Source organism: Rutidosis leptorrhynchoides, chromosome 3, assembly GCF_046630445.1.
Source record: "Rutidosis leptorrhynchoides isolate AG116_Rl617_1_P2 chromosome 3, CSIRO_AGI_Rlap_v1, whole genome shotgun sequence".
NCBI lineage: Eukaryota > Viridiplantae > Streptophyta > Magnoliopsida > Asterales > Asteraceae > Rutidosis > Rutidosis leptorrhynchoides.
In genome coordinates, this window is record NC_092335.1 from 689829899 (window position 1) to 689844923 (window position 15025).

The 15025-nt window shown below is 31.7% G+C and overlaps 1 non-coding gene across 1 annotated transcript; it reads right to left on the minus strand.

Moving 5' to 3' along the window:
• Positions 1-9596: 9596 nt before the first annotated feature.
• Positions 9597-9791, minus strand: LOC139903696 (U2 spliceosomal RNA). The gene has a single exon (XR_011778500.1). It is a non-coding gene; the product is annotated as a U2 spliceosomal RNA (small nuclear RNA).
• Between the last annotated feature and the right edge of the window lie 5234 nt (positions 9792-15025).

Consider the following 15025-nt stretch of genomic DNA (forward strand, 5'->3'; position numbering starts at 1 on the left):
ATTTCAAAATACGGATTGCTGATTCCTGGTAATTGGTATAGCATTCCTTGTTACAAGATGCGGATGAGTATATGATGGGGTTTCAATGAATATAATGATTTTTCGGAAAGTCAGAGATTAATGAAGTTGCTGGTAAGTTTACTGCTAATGTGGTGGAATATAAACGGTTTCCCCAGTAATGATAATGAAAGGAAAACTTATATATCAAGTTATAATAGAGTTTATTCGAATGAAAAGTCGAAATTGATTTGCTGAAGCTGTGACAAAATTGGCTACTTTGGAAAGGGATTGCAATGTTATTTCCGGTAATGACAACGCCAAGGGAGCTAGCACAGATACGTGTTAAACTTTTACTCAGGTTCTGATTTTTTTCAGGTGTATAATTATATGTATCAATCTTTTCTTCTGTAGATGAAGTGCGGTTGGTTCATCCTCTCAATTGAGGTGTTTTCAAGAATCATGAAAGGTTTGAACGCAGATTGTAATTGTCAAGATACAAATGAGGTTTAAGATGAAATCAAGTGGCAAATTTGAAAAATTGTTTAGTTTCATATGTTATAATCAATATTTTAATTCATTTTAATTGTCCAATGTTGGTAGTCCACGGTTAACAGTCCACAGTTAGTAATTCAATAACTCATATATAGTTTAATATATAATATTCGAATTAATTAATACGTGTCGTGACCCATTATATACATGTCTCAGACTCGATCACAACTCAAAGTATATATATTATCTTAGAATCAACCTCAACCCTGTATAGCTAACTCAAGCATTACTGCATATAGAGTGTCTATGGTTATTCCAAATAATATATATAGATGCATCGATATGATATGTCAAAACCTTGTATACGTGTTCCGATATTTAAAGTGCTTAAAATAAATAACAGAAATTAAATGACGATAAATAAAATTGCGAGAATTAAAATTGCGATAATTAAATTGCGATAAATAAATGTAATAAGGAATTAACAGTTAGCTAGGAATAGTTAGCTAGGATTTTGTTAGCGTGAATTCTTAACAGAATTTCTCATAGTTAATTAGTTTGTTTCTAACAAATTTTATTATGTCAAATGTTTTCTTCATTATGCCACTTATTGGATTCTGGTAAGTCAAAATCCAAATATGAAATTGAATGAAAATGGTTATTTTGTGGTGAACGGGTTTGTATATCTTGTGGATGTAAGTAGGATAGTAAATGACTGTTGAATCAGATTCGAAGAATGTACAATGTAACTTATTAATGTGAAATCTAAATATTCCTCGGGTATTACCTACCCGTTAAAATATTTTTACCATTAATAGTTTGTACGAAAGAATTTTTAATTACAATCTTTATGAAAATATACTTACATATATATTTTCTTCAGATGTAATCATAGATTTAATGAGTTAATATAATATTAATCTCATTTGATTTACCTTTAGAACTAGAATACATAATCTCTAAAACATTAGGGATTACATAATCGCCATGAAGAACGAAGATAATTGATGTAGAACGATACATAGAATGATGATTATACTAGAGGTATAGAATGAGGTGTTGAGGCATGGATTGTTGATGGTACTGGTGCTGTTTATTGATGGTACTATTGGTGCCGATGATGTTGTTGAAGCTGGTAAGTTTTGCACCATATTCTCCAAATTAATTACTCGAGCGTATAGCTCGTTGACTTCTTCCATTATTCCGGGATGATTGGCGGTTGGAACGAGTGGATGAATAAGATCTAGAATTTGAGATAATATATAGTCGTGACGAGATATTCTGGAAATGAGAGAGAAAATAGTATTACGAACAGGTTCGCCGGTAAATGCTTCAGGTTCTTCGCCAAGAGGTGAATTCGGTTGGTGGAAAGGATCGCCTTCTTCTCGTCTCCATTGATTAAGTCAACTACGAACCCATCAGATGAATTGTGGATGGCTGATTGGTTGATTTATTCTGGTGACGCTGCTTCCGAGCTTAAGTGAAACTCCATGTCGGAATCTGAGGTACTTGAACTAGTGGTGCGAGTTCCATCTTGTACGGTTAGGTAAAGGGTTTTCGATATGAAATGATTTTTAGATATCGTATGATATTCTAATCACATAGAATACATATGTATAACACAGAAGATCCCGTAGATTACGGAGGGAATTACAGAATATGTCAAGCAAAGTTGACAGTAACAGATATGCAAGATATGAATTAGCAGATACGCTAAGATATGAATTTGGTCTATACACTATTCATGCAATCAATGCAGTAAGATGTGTCTAGACAAAGAATGATAAGCATGTAATTTTCTAAGGATGATAAGCAGATGATTTCCGACTAGAAATGATAAGCAAAACTTTTGACATGCAGACACGGTCGAAGTCCAGACTCACTAATGCATCCTAACAACTATCAGTTATACACACTAATGCAAGACCTGGTTCGCTAATACCACCGCTTTGATACCACCTATAACGACCCGTCCTAATCCATCTGGATGAATACATTACATTTGGTTACATCGCGAGGTACTTGAACTCTATATGATACATTTTACAAACATTGCAATCGTTTTTAAAAGATAAACTTTCATTACATCGAAAGTTGACGACATGCATACCATTTCATAATATATCCAACTATAATTGACTTAATAATAATCTTGATGAACTCAACGACTCGAATGCAACGTCTTTTGAAATATGTCATGAATGACTCCAAGTAATATCTCTAAAATGAGCAAATGCACAGCGAAACATTTCTTTCATACCTGAGAATAAACATGCTTTCAAGTGTCAACCAAAAGGTTGGTGAGTTCATAGGTTTATCTTAAAACAATAAAATTCATCATTTTGATAGACCACAAGATTTAAATGCTGCATGGTACAAATGGGCCCGAATCCTACACCCACCTGTAATGTACATGCGATATCTTTTAAATACAGTACACCTTTCTCGTGTATGAAATCCATTTTTCATAAATCTTAGTAACCGTACACATATCTCGTGTACAAAATATAATACACATAACCTGTGTATAAAAATCCTTCTCTCGATACATAACATTCACATCAATTCGTGGCAATTATCATGTCCACATAATTCAATGGTGGCAATTATCATGTCCACATAATTCAATGGTGGCAATTATCATGTCCACATAATTCAATGGTGGCAATTATCATGTCCGCATAATTCATTTGAGGAATGTTTTGCTTGAGTCTATCTCGTCAAATATTTATAAAAGCAATTCATGTATTCTCAGTTCAAAATATATTTCAAAAGCATTTAATAGAGCAGTTATAAAAGCAGAGCATGTATTCTCAGTCCCAAAAATGTAAAGAGTAAAAGGGAATCAAATGAACTCACAATATTGTATTTTGTAGTAAAAATATATATGACGACATTGAATAATGTAGGGTTGGCCTCGGATTCACGAACCTATATCATTTGTATTTATATATTAAAACATATAATCGTAACTGAACCCATTTATTTATTATATCCTTAATTTATATATAATGTATATTTAATTTTTATATATATTCAAAAATGGTAAATATTTATATAGTTATATTAATATATCTATATTTATATACATACTTGTTTAATGTTATATTTAAAAATCGATAGTTTGTTATTTGTAAATATTTATATCAATAATATTAGTAGGTTTGATGTATATAGTTATGTGAAATTTTAATATAATTATAGTATATGTAATAAGTACATTTTTATGTACAAATTAGTTATCTGCTTAAAAAGGTAGTTTTTGATAATTTTAATATTTTTTAATAATCTTACTAATAATAATAATAATAATAATAATAATAATAATAATAATAATATGAATAATAATAATAATATTCATAATATAAATACTACCTTAAAGTAACAAGTTTCCAAAAAGAAATGCCACTGCCTAGGCTTGAACCCACGACCTCTCGTTTAACACAAACACCCTCTAACCATTCGAGCTAAACTGTTTTTCTGAATTACAACCCAGTCTATATTTATATATCCCATTTATCTATCTGTTCTTTCTTTCTTCTTCTTAATCATCATCCTTATTATCATCTTATCGTATTACTATCATCGCGTTCATCATCTTCTTTGATCCTAACCGTAAACATCACCATCTTTAAACCCGTTACCATAATCACGTCATCATCAATCATCATCGAACCTATTATCAATAAACACCATCATAATCTTCGACTTTTCGTGATATCATAATCGAAGATCATCACTATCATGATCCTCATTTCCTTCATAATCACGACATCACCCATTACCAAATCGTCTAATTATATTAATTATCATACTTAATCATTACCAACTATGGATTGAGGTGTGTGTTTATTTGTTGTCGAGCAAAAATTAGATGTCACGATTTCCTTGCAATCGATAGAATCAGGCGGTACAGATGGTGACATCTAATTTGGCCCAACAATACAAATTACATGTACTTTTCGTTTTCTCCTTCATTTTCATGCTTTTTAAAATGTTAACCAGCAGCATAATTTACTAGATATTTCTGACGTAATCTAATATACATGCATACCTCATGATCTCCTAATCATCATCATTTATTTTTGCTTTAGCAGAAGTCACCAGGTGGGTCTTGGGCCAACAACACAAATGGCCCAATATAATTTCCTAAGTCCAACAGAAAAACTCATGGCCCGATATCCTATCCATATTACGGCCTATGGCACTATGCTGTGAACTTGGGATTCGAAATAGAGAAACAACGGTTGTTGGTTTAGCTAAAAAGAAATACAACCAAGTGGAAATATAATATGTTGGGCATACACGCGTTAAATCGTCCCAATAGTAAACATCTCGGCCCCTTTCTTTGGATTTTTAATTTCCTCACGGTCCCGTAAATCATGTGCTATTAATCATTTATCATTGTCGGCCATGAAACAAATCTTAGTCCCACTTGATTAAAGATCAAACGCCATGTGTTCATTTATATAATAACCAAGTTGTCACACCTTAAAATGTATACATGTCATCCTTATCATTTCATTAAATTGTTCCAAAGATTATGGGGTGTGAGTGGGTTACGAAGAAGAAAAAAAATATAAGCAGAGCAAAGCTTACTGCAGTAACAATCGAGATATAGTAGTAGCGTGATGGTAACAATGGTAGTAGTTTGTGAGAGTTCACAGTTTAAACAGAAAGGAAAACAGAATAACGAGCAGGTTGTATGTTATGGTGGTGGTGTTTTAGATTGAAGTGGTTTCACATAAGAGGATGACGTTTTGAGTTGATAACATGATGAAGGTGGTGATAGATGATAGTGTGATCAAGTGGTTCACGATGGTAGTGCACATGGTGGTTAAGGAGATGAGTAAAGGTGGTTCGATGGAGGTGGTGGTATTAATGATTAAGCTCGACAAACAAGATAAGGAAAACGTAGGTGCTCTCGACTACTAATAATTTACGAGGAGTCTCATGGCCAAGGTGGTGTCGGTTCATTAAAAAGAAATCAAGAAGGTATGTATATATTTCTAGGGAGGAATAGATAGAGAGTGAGTTTTGGTTTCGTTCATTTCCGTTTTTCCATTCTCATTTGTAACAATGTATATATATGATATGTTAATTAACAATTACTATAACACTAAGATTCGATTATAATTTGTTTCATAGCCTTGATTCGTTTGACAACATATCTTCTGTTAGAAGAAAAATAGAAAAGTAAAATAGACTTTCAGTACAATTTGTTTGATTCTTATTATTGAATTTTTGATTTGTACGATTTTAGAAACAAGAAGAACAAATTAAACACAGTATGATAGATACATGAAACTGATTCGTATGAATCTTTGATTTTTATATCTATCAATATTAGACAGGAAGAATCATGAGCAGGAGAAAAACAAGAACATAGAAAAGAAGAAAATAAAGGTTGATTTAGATGCGCAACTGATTTTGTAATCTGCCTTTTTGGATCTTTTTATTGAATTGTAGTAGAATTTTTATATAGAATGGTTGTTCATGGCTTCTGAATGATTGTAGTAGAAGTCAAAGGACAATTGAATCGATTTGTAATAGATTGTAGACAGAAAACAAATTTTAATACAGTTTGATGGGTAAGTTAAACAGAAATGATTTCCTTTATATAATATATAATTAATATTAATAATTAATATTAATAATTAATAATAATACTTTAAATATTATTAGTAAAAATAATAATATTAATATCAAAATAATACTTGTAATATTAATAATAATGATAAAAGTAATAAAAATTTAGATAATGTAAATTTTAAATAAAAATAATAATTTTTAATAATAATAATAATAATAATGATATTCATAATAATAATAACTAAAATTATAATTTTACTATTATTAATGATAACAATAATATTAGTAATTAAATATATCAAATTTCATACAAACGATTAATAACATTTATATATATATATATATATATATATATATATATATATATATATATATATATATATATATACACATATCTATTTACAAATAGTTGTACGTGAATCGTCTGGAATAGTCAAAGGTCAAATGATTTCATGAAATAGTTCAAATTTTTTTTTTTTTTTTAGATACAACTATACAGACTTTGCTTATCGTGTCGAAATCATAATAAAATTAAGTTTAAATTTGGTCAAAAATTTCCGGGTCGTCACAACCACCACCACTATAAATATCACACTTCATTCTTCATTTTAAACTTGATATCATTCTCATTTTACACACACTTGCTCTCTAATTTTCTCTCTAGTCTTTCTCACAATAAAATTGTAAGTTTTTAAATTTTCTTCTTCTTCTTCTTCTTCTTCTTCTTCTTCTTCTTCTTCTTCTTCTTCTTCTTCTTCTTCTTCTTCTTCTTCTTCTTCTTCTTCTTCTTCTTCTCTTCTTAATCACTACATCATCATCATCATAAGATTAAGCTTTTTAGCTTTTTGATCTTGTTAAATCTAGTAGATTCAAACTTTGATTTGAATCCTTCAAGAACATAAAAGATTCAAGCTTTCTAGCTTTGAATCTTCATTACTTTGTTGGATCTAAGTTTTCTAGCTTATGATCTCTTTATTTTTGTTAAAAGATCAAAACTTGTGTTTATGATCTTCATGAAACTTGAAGATCTAACCTTTTGCTTTAAAGATCTTCAAGAACATAAAAGATTCAAGCTTTCTAGCTTTGGATCTTCATTACTTTAATTGATCTAAGCTTTATAGCTTAAGATCACTTTGTTTTTGCTAAAATATCAAAACTTGTGTTTATGATCTTCATGAAACTTAAAGATCTAGCTTGTTGCTTTAAAGATCTTCAAGGACATAAAAGATTCAAGCTTTCTAGCTTTGAAATCTCATAATTATTGTTAAGGGATCCAAGCTTTCTAGCTTAGGGTTTCATTACTTTGTTTGATCTAAGTTATGTGACTTAAGGTCTTGCTTGATTTGAATCAAAGTTTGTAGCTTTAATCTTGAATAGAACTTGTATTTGTGTTAAGACTAAGAACATGATGTAACATTGGTTCATCATCCTTCTAAAACTCTTAAGTGAGTTGTATTTCTTCTTAGTATTGACATTGTGTGTTGATGGTTGAAACTTGGTCAAAGTGATGCTAAAACATCAAGAGTTGTACACTTGAGGCTTATACGCATCAAGGATGAGAACCGTGATGCGCATCAAGCACCAAGAAACCCACCGGAGCACTTGTTTTCTGTTTTTTGGGGTCTGATCAGACTCCTAGGACTTCTGGAAAGTTGATTTCCAGATATTTCGGTTCGAGTAGATGACTTTTCGTTTAAGACTCTCCTAAATCCGATATACGGTTTAGGATTTATAGCCTTCCGAAAATCACTACGCCTTTGTAACGACATGCTGAAAATTCTGACCTACTCGCGCTTGAACCGTCGCCACGGTCAAACGACATCGAGTTAGGATATGAAAATTTGACAGCAGTACGAGGACTCACATACGGAGCCTTGGCCACTGATCACACGTCTTTTCAGTTTGTATAGAGGTCGTAGCAGCTGTCCGAAGTCAGCCCTTTTATTTCGATCTCTATTCTTGTTGAAAACTTACTTTATCTTTTACGAATGATGATTTTGATGATGATGATGATACTTAAGACTTAACTTATTTACTTTTCAAATTTTGGGGATAATTTACTGACTTAGTAACCTTTGACTTAGGTTGAGGACCTTTCGGACCGACTTACTACTTGCATACTTTTCATATCGACTTTTACCGCACATTCACTGTGAGTTATAGCTCCCTTTCTACTTTACTATTTTTGAGACTGAGAATACATGCGCTTTTTATGTTTTACATACTAGACACGAGTACTTAACTTTAGATATGTGTGGGTGATATAACTGCATAAAGATTCCCCTTAGCACGGTAACGTTTAGTCATTGGTTTTTGAACCCGTGAACGCGAATCTAAGATATGGATCCATAGGGTTTGACATCCCCACTCGGGCTAGTCGCACTAGCATTTAACGGGTGTTTAATACTTCGATAACATACGCACTAGCCAAGTGTACTTTTAGGGGGTGATATTTATTTTACGTTAAGTTAGTTACCGGGTACCCACGGACAAGCATATACTTTTCATACTGTTTTGAATACGAAATCTCGTGGTCTACATTATATCGTTGTTTACAAAAACTATAGCTCACCAACATTCGTGTTGACATTTTAAAGCATGTTATTTCTCAGGTGCTTAGACGTTGTTGCTTTCGCTGTTAGACTTGCTGTTATAGACTCGCTGTGTTAGACGTCCGCTGCATTGTTTAGAGATGTCTCAATCATGGAACTTTTATTTTGCATTCACAACTTATGTTACATTTGAACAATGGCTTTGTAATGACCTTTGTGTCACGTACCTATGTTAATGCTTTCTATTCGTAGAAGCACGTTATCTTTTGTAAAACATTTGACGTTGGTAAAAACGTTACCTTTTCATGAATGCAAAACTTGTTTTAAAACAGCATATAGTATTATACCGTGTAATGGACCAGTTGTTGATGATCCGTACATGATGGTTTTGTACGGGGCGTCACAATTAAGCACCTAAGATTTGTATAATATCCTACTTAAGTCATATCTTGAACACTTATCGAACAAGTATATTGAACTATTTTATCTAAAATCTAGTTCATTCATAACCTTTGAATCATTCAGATTATGAATCATTCAACGCTATATCATTCAGTTTTATTAAACGCGTCTTTAATCAACTCGGTATGAAAAGTTGATAAGTAATCAAACTAAGAATGGAAAAACAAAACATTACAATGCGGAGACGGTAAAGCTTATTACAATGTGGATACCGAGATATGTATTTCTTTTATTCATTCATTCATCTAAATCGCTACCAATCATACGTTTGTCACTGTTTCATGTGGTCTTTTAATTTTAATAGTATTCGTTATTTATTAAGAAAAAAAATGAGATTTCGTAATAATTTTAGTGTATCTCATAATTCCTGAGTATGAATTGAATGTTTGTTCACATATTTTTCCACTCAAAAAGTTCAAATTATGTAAACAATTATTTTAATTGTAATAATGAAATTTCAACTCATGGAAAGAGTTTCTTTTTTTAATTATTTTTTTAGAAGGGTGCACCAGGTCTAGATGTAGTGCAACGCCAAGGCGACACGTGAAAAGCCCCACTAGCAAACTAGTGTGATGGGTCTTCCCTCAAAAAATTAAGATTAATATCGAGTGAGCCGATAGCCCACATAGCAGATATTAAACTGATAAGAATAGATACTATACTTGATCTTAGCCAAAAGGCTGAGAAAAGTATTTTCTCACGGAAAGAGTTGGTATAAATTAAAAGAGAAAAATAAAAATCACGCCCCTCGATAAAGTTATCCTAGCTCCATCACTCTAAGAACCAGAGGCGGAGACATGGGGATGCATGGGGATGCATGTGGATGCTCTGCATCCTCCAACTCTTCAAATAAGCAAATTATAGTGTGTTAAAAAATCGTATATTAGTTGTCAATATTCTCAAATAATAAACACAAATATCCCTTAAATTATCTCATAGTTACGATGTATATATAAAAATTTTAGGTTGATATTTAATTTTTGTGAAATGCATCCTCCATACTTGAATCCTGGCTTCACCTATGCTAACAACGATAATATACCAAATTCTTCTATACACTTCTCAAGGACAAGAAAACAGTCCTAGATACCTTTGACGTACAAAGCAAGTTCAAATTCCTCTTGAGTAAATATTGGTACAATTTCGTTTGTCTTTTTTCTTCTTTTGTGTTCGTTTTCACCATGGTCTTGTCTAGGATCTTCAAGATTCCTTATCATATCTTTCCCAACTTTCAACTCTAGTCGAATCGTTCCCATTGAATATGCATTTGAAACAGCTTTTTTAAAAAGTCGAACTGGATAATATTTTAACGGTTCACTTGCGGTAAACATAAAAGTAGTACTCGTATAACTTGACATGTTTGAGTCTTTTCCAGAAAATGGCATGGAATATTTCGATGTCGCTAAAATATAAATAAGTACTGAACATTGTTATAAAATAAAAGTAATGATTTGTAAACCACCTAAAATTACATTACTAAATTAGAAATTGCTGACAATACTATCGTTGAAAAAAAAAAGCATCGATAAAATATTGATATGGGTAAGTTAAATTAACGATCAGGGCCGTCTCTACAATTTATAGGTTCTAGGCGAAAATAAAAATGAGCTCATATACACGTTAAATTTTTTTAAATACATATAAAAAGATGATATTAAAATTTATCAATACGAAAGAAGTTTTCAAGACAGCTGTAACAAATTTTTTTATTATCAAATATTTATTTGACAATATTTTATTTAATTTACTTAACTATTCGACAATTGTATATATATTATAAATTTTGGGCCCTTCTAATTTTTGAGCCCTAGGTGGTTGCCTATGTTGCTTATACCCAAAGAGCCTCGGTTAACGATATATGGATAAACATTAGTAGTTAGTGTACAATTTTTTCACTTTATGCAACTACGTATACTAAAATGTAAATATTATGAACAATACATAGGCTGACGTGATGCTCACGTCATCATGACGTCAACAATTTTATCCTTTTGTGATTAAAAAAAATAACGTTAGATTTTTCTACCTACTTCAATTTAATTCCTTTATTTTTATTTTATTTTTATCTTTTTGTGTGAAGGCCCATCCTAATCCACATGGATATATTATATTGTCTCGTGATTAATCAAGACTAGTATATTATGACAATATTTAAATGACGATATTTAAAGTGCGTAAAATAAATAACAGTATTTAAATGACGATAAATAAAGTGCGTAAAATAAATAACAGTATTTAAATGACGATAAATAAAATTGCGAGTATTAAAATTGCGATAATTAATTGCGATTATTAAAATGACAACAAATAAAATATAATAAGGAAATAGTCATAACGGATATAGGAACAGTTAGCTAGGATTTTGTTAGCGTGGATTCTTAACAAAATTTTACATACATAATTAGTTTGTTTCTAACAAATTTTATTGTGTCCATTATTTCTTCATTATGCCACTTGTTAGATTATGATCTGTCAAAATCCAAATATGAAATTGAGTTTGAATGAAAATAGTTGTTCTTTGATGAACGGATACGTATATATGTGGATTTGAGCGGTATTGTCGGTGACTGCTGAATCTGAATTGAAGAATGTACAGTGTAACTTATTAATGTGAAATCTAAATATTTCTCGGGTATTACCTACCCGTTAAAATATTCTCATCATTAATAGTTTGTACAAAAGAATCTTTGATATAGAATGATAAGTAGGACGAAGATAAATGATGTAGAACAATATGTAAGACGATGATTTTACTCAAGGTACATATGGTGATATTGAGGCGTGTGATGTTGAGGTTTGTGTTGATGGTGCTGATGTTGCCTGTGATGCATGCAAGTTATGCATCATACTTTTCAAAACCACTACTCGAGCGCGAAGCTCGTTGACTTCTTCCATTACACCAGGATGACTGGCGGTTAGAACGAGCGGATGAATAAGGTTTAGAATTTGAGATATTATATAATCATGGCGGGATACTCTGGGAATGAGGGTGAAAATGGTGCTTCGGACTGGTTCGCCAGTAAGTGCTTCAGGTTCTTCGCCGAGTGGGCAATTTGGTGGGTGAAATGGATCACCTTCTTCTTGTCTCCAATGATTAAGTAGATCACGAACCCATCCCCAATTCATCCAGAATTGAAGATGACTAATCGGTTGGTCCATTCCAGTTGCACTATTTTCGGAGCTCCAGTGAAAATCCATATCGAAATAGCTATCGGAATCCGAGGGACTCGAACTGGTTGCAGACCCCATCTTACACGGTCAGATGAAAGATTTTTTTTATATATGAAATGATTTTCGGATATCGGATGATATTCTAATTACATAGAATACCTATATGTAGTACAGAAGATTCCGTAGATTACGGAGGAACTTTCGGAAGCTGTCACGCAAGGATTACAGTAACAGATACGCTAAGATATGAATTTATCTATACACTATCTACGCAATAAATGCAGTAAGACGTGTCTAGACTAAGGATGATAATCAGGTAATTTTCGACACGAAATGATAAGCAAAACTTTTGACATGCAGACACGGTCGAAGTCCAGACTCACTAATGCATCCTAACAACTATCAGTTGGACACACTAATGCAAGACCTGGTTAGCTAAGACCACCGCTCTGATACCAACTGTGAATCATGGGGACCACGTCCCACCGAGTGCCTTCCCAGCTAACCGCTAGGTGACCTGTAGTGACCCGAACTTTTCCATGTTTATATATATTAAATGAAATTGTTATTTACATGATTAAGTGTTTCCAACATGTTAAGCAATCAAACTTGTGAAGACTTGATTAATTGAAATAGGTTTCATATAGACAATTGACCACCCAAGTTGACCGGTGATTCACGAACGTTAAAACTTGTAAAAACTATATGATGACATATATATGGTTATATATATAGTTAACATGATATTATGATAAGTAAACATATCATTAAGTATATTAACAATGAACTACATATGTAAAAACAAGACTACTAACTTAATGATTTTGAAACGAGACATATATGTAACGATTATCGTTGTAACGACATTTAATGTATATATATATATATCATATTAAGAGATATTCGTACATCATAATATCATGAAAATATAATAATTTAAAATCCCTTTTGATATTATAAACATTGGGTTAACAACATTTAACAAGATGTTTAACCTAAAGGTTTCAAAACAACACTTACCTGTAACGACTAACGATGACTTAACGACTCAGTTAAAATGTATATACATGTAGTGTTTTAATATGTATTCATACACTTTTGAAAGACTTCAAGACACTTATCAAAATACTTCTACTTAACAAAAATGCTTACAATTACATCCTCGTTCAGTTTCATCAACAATTCTACTCGTATGCACCCGTATTCGTACTCGTACAATACACAGCTTTTAGATGTATGTACTATTGGTACATATACTCCAATGATCAGCTCTTAGCAGCCTATGTGAGTCACCTAACACATGTGGGAACCATCATTTGGCAACTAGCATGAAATATCTCATAAAATTACAAAAATATGAGTAATCATTCATGACTTATTTACATGAAAACAAAATTACATATCCTTTATATCTAATCCATACACCAACGACCAAAAACACCTACAAACACTTTCATTCTTCAATTTTCTTCTTCTAATTGATCTCTCTCAAGTTCTATCTTCAAGTTCTAAGTGTTCTTCATAAATTCCAAAAGTTCTAGTTTCATAAAATCAAGAATACTTCCAAGATTGCAAGTTTACTTCCAAGTTTTCTAAATCCATTCCAAGTAATCATCCAAGATCAAGAAACCTTTGTTACTTACAGTAGGTTATCTTTCTAATACAAGGTAATAATCATATTCAAACTTTAATTCAATTTCTATAACTATAACAATCTTATTTCGAGTGGAAATCTTACTTGAATTTTTTTTCATGTCATGATTCTGCTTCAAGAACTTTCAAGCCATCCAAGGATCCTTTGAAGCTAGTGAAAGGACCCGTCCTTATCCATCCGGACGAAATCTCCAACATTTGGTTCCATCGCGATGATCGACTCCAAGTAATGTCCTTAACATGAGCTAATGCACAGCGGAAGACTTAATTCGTACCTGAGAATAACATGCTTTAAAATGTCAACATAAAGTTGGTGAGATATATAGGTTTGTTGCTAGCAGCGTTATAACTATGGACCACAAGATTTTATATATAAACATTTTTAATAAAAATATTCTAAGTGGTTGAGCACTTGGTAACCATACTTAACAATTAATCACGTCGCATATTCCCTTTAATATGAAATCTTACTACACTGTACCAAGTGTAGTCACGAAACGAAGTACTGTGCAACCGTTTAAAACTGGTCGTCCAGCCCGGTTGGGGTTGTCAGGCCCGATAGATCTATCAACAGGATTCGCGTTTACAATACCGCTGTAAATATTAGTTACCAAGCTACAGGGAAGTATGCCAGTGGTACAACTCAACGTAGAATATATTTTTCGATTACTTGTGTCCATACGTAAAACATAAAATACATGTATTCTCATCCCGAAATATTTAGAGTTTAAAAGTGGGACTATATACTCACCTAATGTATTTTGTAGTAAAAATACATATAACACCATTGGTAACTTATAAGGTTGGCCTTCGATTCACAAACCTAATTAATTATATATATATATATATATATATATATATATATATATATATATATATATATATATATATATATATATATATATTGATTAATATCTAAATAACAAATAAAGTCAATTTACAGTGTACCAATCCTAATGCTCGAGACTAATATGTAAAAGTTAAAAAAAATTCATTTGACTTAAAAAGATTTCCAATAAATATTGTCAAAACTTATTTATAGTAATTAGCAATATAATTCACTTGTTCATAAATAATATTTTATATACAAAAATATATTAAAA